Genomic DNA, 10,331 nt, shown 5'->3' with positions numbered 1-10,331 from the left:
AGACATCTTTGCAGATGCTAAGAAGTGTATACTGACAGGAGCCTGATATAGCTGTCTCCTGAGAGGCTCTGCCAGAGCCTGAAAAATAGAGAGGCAGATGCTCACAGCCAACCATTGGACTGAGCACGGGGTCTCCAAAGGAAGAGTTAGAGAAAGGACTGAAGGAGCTGAAGGGCTTTGCAACCCCATAAAAAGAACAACAATGTCAACCAACCAGAGCTCCCAGGAACTAAACCACCAGCCAAAGAGTACACATAGAGTAACCCACATATAACCCACATCCTCTGATACATATGTGGCTCTAGCCACATATGTATCAGAGGATGGACCTGTCAGACTTCAGTGGGAGGAGAGGCCCTTGTTCCTGTGAAGGTTGGATGCCCCAGTGTAGGAGAATGCCAAGGTGAGGAGGTGGGAGGGAGTGGGTGGGTCGGTGCAGGAGCATCCTCATAGAAGCAGAGGAAAGGGAGATAGGATAAGGGGTTTCTGGAGGGCAAAGTGGGAAAGAGGATAACATTTGAAATTTAAGTAAAAAAATATCAAATAGGAAGGACGCTCTCTCTTTGCCCCATCTACTGTGAGAATGAAGACCATTCTCAGCAATCAGACCATCGACATTCCAGAAAAAGTCAACATCACTCTGAAGGGGCACACAGTCATTGTGAAGGGACTCAGGGGAACTCTTCGGAGGGATTTCAATCACATCAGTGTAGAGCTGAGTCTTCTTGGAAAGAACAAGAAAAGGCTCCGTGTTGACAAATGGTGGCGTAACAGAAAGGAACTAGCCACTAACAGAACATCTGCAGTCATGTTCAGAACATGATCAAGGGTTTTACATTGGTTTTCTGTTACAAGATGAGGTCTGTGTATGCCCACTTCCCTATCAACTTCATTATTCAGGAGAATGGGTCTATGGTTGAAATCTGAAATTTCTTGGGTGAAAAATACATCCACAGGGTTTAGATGAGGACAGGTGTTGCTTGTTCAGTCTCTCGAGCCCAGAAGGATGAATTAATCCTCGAAGGAAATGATGTTGAACTTATTTCAAATTCAGCGGCTCTGATTCAGCAAGCCACACATTTAAAAACAAGCAGATCAGAAAGTGTTTGGATGACATCTATGTGTCTGAGAAGGGAACCGCGCAGCAGGCTGACAAGTGAGACCTCAGTTTCCTAGCTCCAGAAACAAGATCCTGATCACAATTACAATTTGGGGTCAATAAAAGATTTAGATATTAAAAAAAAAGAAAATATCCAATAAAAGGAAAGACAAAAATGAAAGCAATTTTGGAAAGTTTCATCTGATTGTTATGGGATATTCACCAGAGATGACTTCTAGACTGTCATTATTAGCTGACTAGTGACTACATTGGGTGTTTGGGATCCCAGTATCTCTCTAAGTCTTTCTTAGGGTGAGCTTTCAAGTCTCAAAGCCAAGTGCTTGGGTTGACATACTTCAGTTAACAAGAACAGTTAGTCAGAAGCAGAACTGTATACAGAAGCCAAAAGCAAGATTAGTACATTTAGAGATTTTTCGAGAACTAATTGATAGATTAAGCCATTGTTTAGTCTTGGCACGTGGTGAGTTTTTCAGCCTGAATGGTTTGTTCAGCATGGCTTCAGTAGTGCTAAGGTGTCAGGGTCTACTAAGGTCTGGAGCCCCATTACATGATCTCATCAAATATCCAGTGCCATGAGGGTTGATGGGAATATGGCTACTTTTCCTGTAGCCCTTGCTCCCAAGTCTTCAGAATCTATAACCAGACACTGGGATGTTACAGTAACATCAGGGCAATGCTTTGGCTTCACCTGGTGGCAGTCATGAGGACACAAATTTGTGGGTTCTCATACTAAATATGTGTGGAGGCTCTGTTCACCAAATCAGAAGAATTGAGATGTAAGACTTTTAAGAAACCATGAAGTCAAGATTAATGTAGTCCCATAAAAATGGGTTGGTCTTGAAGCTGGGCTGTTATGAAGAGAGCCAGGTCAGCCCTGCCTTCTAATCTGTTTTCCTTCCATAGCCTTTAGAATAATGCAGCAAAGAATCCTCTGTAATTACCCAACCTTTACAGCTGAGCCACATCTCCAGCCCTCAGGTATTTTCTTACAGCATCAGAAAACAGACCAAGACAAAAGCTGATGTCATTTCTAGAGCGTATGTTCCTCAAACTTCCACTTAGTTTTAAGTATAGTTTTACTACATGAAAAAGCAGGGTCTCCAGTGGTAGGAATGTTCATGTTCACCAGTGCAATTTCAGCGTATTTAATGGTCCCGCATAAAATCTTCAACTTACGAGACTTTGCGGTGTAGGCTCCACGCTTATTGCTCCTCAGTTTTATTTTATTTCTTTCTTGATTGATTGTTACAATCTACTTATGAGTTGATTCCTCCTCCTCCTCCTCTTCCTTGTTTTCCTCTTCTAGCTTCAGTTGGCTTTAAACCTGAGATTCCCCCATCTCTGTTTCTACAGTGCTGGAATTAACATCATGCCCTACTATGTCCAACACTGTTAATTCCATGACCCCTCTGTAAGTGTATGTGTGTGTGTGTGTATGTGTGTGTGTGTGTGTGTTACACATGCTGTGCAGGCATAGGGGACAGTTCATAGCATTGATTTTCTCCAACAATGTAGGTCCTGGGGACTGAAGTCAGGGTATCAGGTTTGGAAGTAAGTTCCTTTACTATCTGAGCCATTTCACTCACTCTCTTAGTTTCCTAAATTTATGCACAAACTCCTTTTGGCTGTTTTAGTGACTGTCCCTATTGAGAGTAAATGCACTTTGTGTATTCAGTGTCAACAATAAGAGGACCATATAGTTACTGTAATGCACCAGTGGGGTTCTGTTAAATACTAATAATATCACTTCTCCGAAGCTTGTGTTCTTATCTTACATTTATGTATTTGTCTTTTTATTCTAATTTTTACTTATTCATTTTTTTTGAGATTAGGGGTTCTCAAAAACCCCAGACTTATCTCCGAATTTCCATATAGCCCAGGATATCCTTGAACTCGTCATTCTCCTGCCTCCACCTCCTGAGAGCTGAGATTACAGGTGCACACTGCTAACCCTGGTTTTTATGGTGCTGGAAAACGCACCTCATGCTTTGTGCATGCTAGGTAAGCACTGTGCCTATCACTTAACACTTAAGGCTTTGTGCATGCTCAGTAAGCACTGCGTATGTCTTAACACTTACTGAAGGGCTGTTGGAGGAAACCGATATTCTATTAGTCAAAATTTTGTCTTTATATTCAAAATACAAATGTGAATGTTAAGAATTTGTTCTACCAATGAGTAACAACTCCAGAAAGGTTTGAGTTGTGGGGCTGTTGGCACACAGGGGAGCTGCTCTGTCTCCCCTCTATCTGCCTCCCTTTCAGATGATGGCCAAACAAGTTAAGGGTTGCATCTACAGTTAAAAATAAACGAGGCTGATCATTATTCTTTTTCCCAGCTATTACTTTTTGCTTCTCCAGGTTTTAAGGTAATAAATTAGAAGGGGAGGCACATGTGACAATCTGGGCTCATTCTTTATTGTCTGTGGCTGTGTCTTGGCAGAGATTTTATCCAGAAGTGTGGGTGAGAAGAAAAATTTGAGAGTCACAGTCAGAGTTGCAGACAGATCCTTCACTTCTGACTTTACCAGCCATATTCTTACATGCGAGATGAGCCCAGCGCCAATCCTCCATCAGCAGGTCTGGGCTGAGAGCACAGATGGATACCCTCAGTGCTGACAGTTCCTTTTGTTTATGCCCCTACTTGGAAACCTGGAAACTTATCATAGTCTCCAGGGTTGGCAGGGAACATTTAGTAAGACACACCAGACAATTGAAAGTCACATTCCTTTCCTTAGAAAACAAGAAACCCAGTTCAGGAACGAAGCTTTCTACAAAGCTGCTCCTGGAGCAGGGGCTTACACAAGGCTTGTGGTTCCTGGGTGGTTTTCGTGAGGTTCAGTGTGTCTAGCTGCTCTTCATGGTGCAGGTCTTACACACACACACACACACACACACACACATACACACACTCACAGGGTTAGCCCTCTGTTTTAGAGAGTTGCCAGTTAAACCTGTGGTGAAAAAGTTCAGAATGAGGATAGGTGACTGCCATAAGCTAGGTATTGTTGAGTCAGGGCAAGACACCATCCTCAGAGACAAGGCGATAACAGCAAATTAACTGTATCTTCTTTTTCTTAGTATAGTAGCCCACCAGATCCCATTCCTAACTAGCTACAGTTCCCTATTTGATTGATTTAGCTGAGATCAGCTCTAATCCACAAATAGTAAGCACACATTCTTTTTTTTTTTTTTCAAAAATAAACAACTCACAAGTTTGAAACTGTGCATCATCCTAGAGTGTGATAACATCTTCCACTGTCCTGCTGATGCTGCTGTAGGCATGAATCAACCTGTGTATAAAACTGTAGTGAAAGCTATTTGCCCGTTGCAGTTACTAGACCCTGGACTAACATACTTTAAAAAAAAAATCCACTGTCTTGTTATAATTGTTGTAGTTTATAGTGAATTATTGTGGTCAATCTTAATGTAATTAATATCTAAATTAAAATTTAACCTAAGTAATTATATATAAGGAGAAGAAGCACATAGGATTTGTAGTGTCAGCAGTTTTGAGCATACCATGGTATTAATGAAATATGTTTCCCCGATGATAAGGAGGCTAAACTGTTAATGAAACATGTTCCCCGAATGACTAAACCAACACATCAATTTTTTTTTATTAACAAGTTTATTTTACAAAACAAAGATAAATGTACAGATTTTAAGCATTTTTTGCATAAAATTATACAATACATTTTTGTCAATACTTTTTTTCAGATTTTAAAATAATTTTTACATAAAACTATATGAATATATTTTTTAGTCAGTACTTGATTTTTTTAAAGGTTTGATAGCATGCATTGAAAACTTAATAGTTACAATGAGCAATAAGTACATGTAAAACAAAATGTAACATGGAAATAGTCAAAGTTTTCTTGTTGTGTAAAGATTTTTTTGTTTTGTTTTGTTTTGTTTTCTTTATTTCTTGGACTTCATACAGTCTGTGAGTTGTTTCTGGGGAGTGCAAGCCTCTGGGGTTAGCATCCCACTATCAGTGACTGCATATTATGTTTGTTCTTTTGTGACTGGGTTATCTCACTCGGAATGATATTCTCTAGATGCAGCCATTTTCTTAAGAATTTGGTTAAGTCATTGTTTCTGGTGGCTGCGTAGTATTCCATTGTGTAAATGTACCACAATTTTTGTATCCATTCGTCTTCTGAAGGACATCTGGGTTCTTTCCAGCTTCTGGCTATTATAAATAGAGCTGCTATGAACATTGTGGTGCATATATCTTTGTTGTGTACTAAGGTGTCTTTGGGGTATATGCCCAGAAGTGGAATAGCTGGGTCTTCAGGTAGTATTATGTCCAATTTTCTGAGTTATTGCCAGACTGATTTCCAGAGTGGTTGTATTAGTTTGCAACTCCACCAACAGTGGAGAAGTGTTCCTCTTTCTCTGCAACCTCGCCAGCATCTGTTGTCATCTGAGTTTTGGATCTTGGCCAATCTGACTGGTGTGAGGTGGAATCTCAGGGTTGTTTTGATTTGCATTTCCCTGATGGCTAAGGATGTCGAGCACTTCCTCAGATATTTCTCAACCATTCGATATTCCTCAACTGAGAACGTTTTGTTTAGCTCTGTACCCCATTTTTTAATAGGGTTATTTGATTTTCTGGTGTCTAGCTTTTTGAGTTCTTTGAATACCTTAGATATTAGGCCTCTATCTGATGTGGAGTTGGTAAAGATCTTTTCCCATTCTGTTGGCTGCCGTTTTGTTTTCTTGACAATGTCCTTAGCCTTACAGAAACTTTGCAATCTCATTAAGTCCCAGTTGTTAATCTTTGACCTTAGAGCTTGAGCCATTGGTGTTTTGTTCAGAAAATTTACTCCTGTGCCTATGTGTTCTAAGGTTTTCCCTACTTTCTCATCTAATAGTTCCAGTGTATCTGGTTTAATGTGGAGATCTTTGAGCCACTTACACTTGAGCTTTGTACAAGGAGATAAGAAAGGGTCTATTTTCATTCTTCTGCATGCTGAGTGCCAGTTGGACCAGCACCATTTGTTGAATAGGCTGTCCTTTTTCCATTGAATGTTTACAGCTCCTTTGTCAAAAATCAGGTGACCATATACATGAGGGCTCATTTCTGGATCTTCTATTCTATTCCATTGATCCACATGCCTATTTCTGTACCAGTACCATGCAGTTTTCATCACAATTGCCTTGTAATATAGCTTGAGGTCAGGGATAGTGATTCCCGCAGATGTTTTTTTGTTGTTGAGGATGGATTTAGCTATTCTAGGTCTTTTGTTGTTCCATATGAAATTGCACATTGATCTTTCCAATTCCATGGAGAACTGTGTTGGAATTTTGATGGGGATTGCATTGAATCTGTAGATTGCTTTTGGTAGGATGGCCATTTTTAAAATGTTGATCTTTCCAATCCATGAACAAGGGAGATCTTTCCATTTTCTGAGATCCTCCTCAATTTCCTTCTTTAGAGGTTTGAAGTTCTTATCGTACAGGTCCTTCACTTGCTTAGTTAGAGTCACACCAAGGTATTTCATAGTTTTTGTGATGATTGTGAAGGGTACCTTTTCCCTAATTTCTTTCTCCACATGTTTGTTCTTTGAGTATAGGAAGGCTACTGATTTGTTTGAGTTAATTTTGTATCCAGCCACTTTGCTGAACTTGTTTATCAGTTGTAGGAGTTCTCTGGTGGAATTTTTGGGGTCACTTAAGTTCACTATCATGTCATCGGCAAAGAGTGATGTTTTTATCTCTTCCTTTCCGATTTGTATCCCCTTGATCTCCTTTGGCTGTCTAATTGCTCCAGCCATGACTTTTAGTACTATGTTGAATAGGTAGGGGGAGAGTGGGCAGCCTTGTCGAGTCCCTGATTTTAGTGGGATTGCTTCAAGTTTCCCACCATTAAGTTTGATTCCAACACATGAATTTTAACTGATCAAGGGAGTGACCTTCCATTGTAGGACCAAGTGACCTTAGAAATAGCAAATACTCTGGCTAGAATCACCTTTGACATCTAAGTCAACAGATACCGGACAATGTAGGAGACCTGTAGACATTGTCTGATACCTTTGATACAAGTGCACCGAGTGTCAGAAGGTGTAGAAAGGAACAGTTGGTCAACAGTTGGGCAGGGACAGCCCACCCATGCCCAACCTACTCTCTTGTTCAGGCCCTTGTCATTCAGAACAGCATCTAAGTGACCTGGGTTACGCCAAGGCTAGGCACTGAAGAATTAGGAATTATCCCTGGAACCCAGAACCCATGGAAATTACTCAAAATATGAAGTCACAAACCTTCCCTGCTAATCTTGCATGCCCCATTCCTCCCTCAAAAGCTACAGTAAAGGTCTTGGAGTGCTAAGAGCTTGCCTAGCATGTTCACAAGACTAATTCCACTTCCCAGCATCTTGAACAGGCAATGGAAGGAAACACAAGGAGGGTTTCTCTCTTCGTCTATGCTGCCTCGTCGGCAGGTACGCCCTGAGTCAGCTTGCTCTGCTGCTCTGAGGACTCTGGAAAGCCAGAAGAACTAGATGGCAGAAAGGTCTGGTAGATGAAAGCTTATGGCTGCCAGAAAACAAAAACAGAGATGGGGGGAAGACAGAAGAAATCCACCAGAGGTAGAAGCCCTTTGACCCACTCCACATTCCTCTGTGTCCCACATCTTCCAATAGTCCCATCCTGAACCCATCAAAATATTAATCCATTGATTAGGTCAGTGCCTGAATGACCCAACTACTTCCCCAAAGCCAGACCTCTAAGCACTGCACTAGAAACTAAGTTTTCAACACATGTATGGTTCAGAGGGCATTTCATATACAGACCACAAAGTCTGCCTTTAATTTTGTCACCTTTAATTTCTAGAATCTTAGTTGGTACATTTCAATTGTACATTGATGGAATGCTTTGCAAAATTTTGATAGTTATATACATTGTGCTTATTTTAAAGATAGATATGGGTGAGATTATGTTTTAACACCAGGACATCACTCATGGCTAAGGATGACCTGCTAATAATAATCAATCTAGGATAACTCTACATTTCATCACAATCTTGCCAATGTTTTTGATGTTCAATTGGTTAAAAATGTAGAAAATATGTCAATGTTATGAGTAAAGATGTGTGAGAGAGCACGCACATTAAATAATAATGACATTCATTAATGATACTCTATTATACTTGCAGACAGGAGCCTAGCAAACCTGTTCTGTGAGAGGTTCCTCCCAGCAGCTGACTCAGACAGATGAAGATGTCTGGCCAGGCTGCATTGTCTGGCCTCAGTCAGAGAGGGTGCAGTTAGCCTCACAGAGATTTGATGTGCAGGGGGAGGGGGTGATACCCAGAGGGGGCCTCCACTTTATCAGAGCAGAAGGAGAGGGAAGTGGGAGGAGGAATTGTGATGGGGGAGCAGTGATTGGGATATAAAGTAAATAAATAAATAAATAAAGGAATTTCATACATAATAAAATAATAGTGTGGTTAAACAAAAATCTTGCCACTGTAATCATTAGTACAAATGAAAGTTTGACGAAGTAAATGTGATAAAATCCACTAAGAAATCTGTGGATTTCTGCTTAATGGCAGCTTAAATATTTCTGCAGAAAAGGAGACACTTGAGGATGTAATTGTGGTTCTAGGCAATGACAACACACATGTGGACCTCTGTGCAGATCAGAGGAGCCAGAGGCTTGGTGTATACTTTTGTATTACATGCAAAAATATTGAATCTAGGTTAATCAATACTTTTTGGAAGCACTCCTTGGGTACTGGAATATATCCATAAACAAATGGCAATAATAATAATAATAATAATAATAATAATAATAATAATTGTAGATTGTCTTGAAGCTGTTTGTATTTTAATGTTAATTCCATGTCCCCAAGAAGGGCTTCCTAGTCATTTGACTCTAATTGAACCTTCCCATTTTAATTAGTAAAATAAAGCAGAGCCAGTGACTGGGTGGGGTGAGGGAGGTAGAGAGGGCTGAGAGGTCTGAGGGGGTCAGAGGATGGAGGGGGAAGGTTGCGGCAAGATGTAGCTTCCCAAGAACCAGCTAGACCCTCCTTGAGGAGGGGGTCATGAGAACCGGGGCCATGGTAATGAGATTTGAACTCAGGATCTCTGGAAAAGCAGCCAGTGCTCTTAACTGCTGAGCCACCTTTCACTAGCCCTACTATTTCTTTTCATACATGAACATACACACAAACCTACACATCCTCTTTCTAGTTCTATTATGTGTCTTGAACAGAAAACACAAGAACACAATATTACTCACTTTTATTTATTTTTAAAAAATTGTTATATGAATACATAATATATCTAATTATTCTATGCTTTCAATGTTCCATGTCTTTAATCAGGAGCAATAACTCATCCCTTGTCTGCATTTCTTTCTCTCCCCTCTATCCCATCTCTTTCAATAAAAATTGTTGATCAGTTTGATCAATTGTTGATTAGAGAGAAGAATCAGAAATAGTTTGAGGCTGCCCTCACAGAGTTATAGTTGTTTACTTATCAAAGCCATTAGAACTTTAATCCAGGGTCTTCTTTTGGGTGAAAACTAAATTCTAAATGATTCTCTGTTTTTCTAAATTGATTATGTGTAGCAAGGTTTGACATTACCTTCCTTCTTTCCTTCTTTTATTCCTTTTTCTCTTTCTCCCTCTTCTTTTCTTCTTTCCTCCTTTCTCCCCCACTCCCTGTCTGTTAGAAGTGCATATTTATTCTCAGAAGAAGGCAGGCAGCAACAGCATTGTCATTCTCTAGAGTCAGTCTGTTTTACTAGGTGTGGCAGTGACCTCCAGGATTTCTGCCACAGTCTTTTCAGTTCCTTTTGCCTCTTCTATTTTTCTTTTATTGAATATTGATTTTCATACAATATATTATGATTGTGGTTTCCTTCGTCCCAACTCCTCCAAGACACTTACTTCCCTCACCTCCTATTCAAATCTACATTCTTTTTGTCTCTCGTTAGAACAAACAGGCATCTAAAGAACGATAATAGTTCTATAATTTTGAAGCTAGAATGTCTTGAGTATAAACTTTGAATTGACATATTTCTTTGTATAAGTTCTTCAGCAGACTGTGAGGAAACCAAATGTTACCAAATTGATAGCTCTGGCTTGACAAAACTCTGTTAATCTCAAATTAAAAAAACAATGAGACACGCACTGTATTTATCTAGCCACCAGAATACTAAGTCAATGGAATAAAACAGATCTTCAACATGATCATAGAGAA

At 40.0% G+C, this 10,331-nt stretch overlaps 1 pseudogene across 1 annotated transcript; it reads left to right on the top strand.

The window, feature by feature from the left end:
• Positions 1-583: 583 nt before the first annotated feature.
• Positions 584-1,160, top strand: LOC308437423 (large ribosomal subunit protein uL6-like; annotated as a pseudogene). The gene has a single exon. The product of its transcript is annotated as a large ribosomal subunit protein uL6-like (transcript).
• The last annotated feature ends 9,171 nt before the right edge of the window (positions 1,161-10,331 follow it).

Source organism: Micromys minutus, assembly GCF_963924665.1.
Source record: "Micromys minutus genome assembly, chromosome: 26".
Taxonomy (NCBI): domain Eukaryota; kingdom Metazoa; phylum Chordata; class Mammalia; order Rodentia; family Muridae; genus Micromys; species Micromys minutus.
The sequence above is the reverse complement of the archived record's forward strand: the minus strand, read 5'-3'. Positions and strand labels throughout refer to the sequence as shown.